Genomic DNA, 2,857 nt, shown 5'->3' on the forward strand with positions numbered 1-2,857 from the left:
TAAACCCAGTGTTTTTTTATTTTTTCACTTTTTTGGAGAACACATACAATTAGCCATAGTAAAAATTGAGCACATAGCAATGTCTAGGAAAGAAACAAGACTTAACAATGAAAATCAGGCCCAGCTCTGTCATCTAAAACCAAAGGTGTTGATGGCAGCAGCCCAGCTGATATTTCTCTCCAGGGTGATGTTACAGCGAAACAGGAACAAAGCAGATGAAGCTACTGGGATCGGAAAAAGCAGAGAGAGCATAACGTTAGAGATTCAATTCAATTCAATTTAGTTTATTTAAATAGTGCCACAACACATGTCATCTCAAAGCACTTTACAATTCACAAGAGTCAAATTTGATTGTTAGATTGAATTAACAAATGCTACAGAAAGTGAGAATACAGATAGAATGAAGCAGAATTAAGAAAAGTGGACCCCATGTCCTCCAGCAGTCTAAGCCTATAGCAGCATAACTATAGAGATAGCAATGAATAAACTGAGCCACTCTAACTATAAGCTTTATCAAAAAGGAAAGTTTTAAACCTAGCCTTAAAAGTAGACAGGCTCCTTTCTATCTCTTCTTTCTGTCATATTTTCTCTTTTTTTCCCCCCTTTTTCCTTTTCTTCTTCTGTTTTTCTGCTCTATTTACATTGCAGTGTCCATATAAACTGTAAAACTCCCTGCATAATTATAATAAAGCAATTTATATGCTTCAAACAAGTGTAGCAATATGGCAATTGCCATACTGCTACACTTGTGAAAGTAAAATCTGTTGGGCTCTTTTTGGCTTAAAAACAATTATTCTTATTGCCACATTGCCAGACAAGACACTGCAAAAAAAGGTAGACAGGGTGTCCGCCTTACAGACTAGAAAAGGTATATTTTATGGTATAACATTGCTCCACACATTTGCAAAACTTTCTCATAGTCACTAGTTTGTGTTGATCTACCACATGAAACTTTCTTTAAAGTTTGTAATTTTGAAGAAATGTAAACTGGACTTATTCAAAGCATTGTATGGAGAGATCCTAATGTGGTTTAAGTACCCTTCTTTTAGCAGAGAAAGAAACATCTCTGGTTAATGGAGTGGTCAAAGTAAGTAGACCATAAAGGGGCCATAAAGATGTCTTTTGATGTCTCTGGCCTTGCACCGTGGACACCTGTAGGGTCGAAGCTGTGCGAAGCGGACCAGCAGAGATCATTGGGTCATTACATGTCGACATACTTTATTAGACCCTAAGGTAAAGCTCAGGGCCTGAAACCTTCTGACTGACAGCTTTGTTCAGAAGTTTCATGGTGTTTTGAAAATGCCTCCCAGATTTTTGACCTCTCGCTCCACACACACACAAACAGAACGTATTAATCACTCAACTGTCATGAGTGATGTATGCTATATGGCTGCTGTTTGTACAGAATTGTCCTTTGGCAGTCATGCATTGTGGATGCCTTGGTTTTTCTCAGGTCTCTGACTCATCCACTTTCCTGTCCCTTCACAAGGAGCTTTAGTGATGTCGGGTGTGCTGTTCAGGCCTGTTCAGAGGGTAAAGCAAGAGGCAGGGGAGCGTGGAGCTGCAGACAAGCTCCATATACTCACACACATGCACGTCTTTGTTGATAGCCACGCAGCAACAACTCTTACGGGAAAAAGTTCTGCAGCAGAGAAAGTTAAAATGCCGGTGAGGCAGATCTGTCCACTTGCTTAGGATTTGTAGAGGGGCTCACCAGGTCTTTATCTCCTCAGGGGTTGTGACCTTTTGTGCTGCAGAACATATGTCAGCATGCTTCCTCTGGTTGTTAGCCTCCACTCCTCTTGTGGATGTTTACTGATAACATTTGAGGCACTTAAAGTCAGCATCTCTATGCAAAAAAAAGCAAATCATAAATAAGGTGTGGACACCTTGTGCTTTCTTTGTGTCTTTGCAGGATTTACTGCTGCATGAGGTTTACCCCAAACACTTAGGGGAGTCTATAATTCCTTATTTGCTTATGTTTAGCATCTTCTTGCCTCCTGGCTTGTGTGAAGAGAATGAGTGGACTAATCAGGGGTCTTTTGAAGGGTGGGCTGGGCTTGTTTACCAAGCGGCATTTGGTGACAGGGTGTCAGAGGAAAACTTTCTCACACCGTGAGGCAGAGGCCTAACGCCAGAACTCATTCAGACGTGTTGTGTTTGTGTGAAAAGAGGAACTCGTTTTGCCACTCGCTGCTTTGTGCTGTGATAACAAAGCTGATCCCTACCCAGACGCTTTTATTCTGAAATCATTTCTATTCCAGTCGTAAACATCTGTCTGCTTGCTCCGTGTTTTGTTTTGACAGCATAATGAATGTCATTATATGGTGACAACTGGTACTTTAGGATATAATGAGAACAATTATATCACTCGCCCTGCAATCAGTAGAACAACAATGCTATAGCAACTGTGTAATGTTAGAAAAAGGTCTTTCACCTTGAAAATTATGAATTTCATGGAGTCGTTTATTGCTTCCCATTTCTGTGTTTTCCATTAGGATTGTAGGGAGAAAAGTTCTCCAGGGCTATCAGACTATGATGACATCTGTTGCCCATTGCCCCCTTTCTCTATGTTTTGACAGATTGAGGTCTGGACTTTAACTAGGCCATTTCAAAGCTATAATTTTATTCTCATTGAGACATATGATTTGATGCAGAAATGTTTCTGCGTTTTTAGCTTTCAAGCAGAAATTGGACCCAAACCGATTTGGAGGTATTCATGTGTTTATTGACGTTTAAGTAAATTCTGGTTTTGTGTAAAGAACATTAAACTCAGATACATTGGAAAAACAATCTAGAAATAGGTAAAAATGTCTTAAATTAAGCGTTTTTTTTTTTTTGTTTTGCTTTTTTCCAG

This window comes from Cyprinodon variegatus, unplaced genomic scaffold (genome assembly GCF_000732505.1).
Source record: "Cyprinodon variegatus isolate N-32 unplaced genomic scaffold, C_variegatus-1.0 Scaffold11, whole genome shotgun sequence".
Taxonomy (NCBI): Eukaryota; Metazoa; Chordata; class Actinopteri; order Cyprinodontiformes; family Cyprinodontidae; genus Cyprinodon; species Cyprinodon variegatus.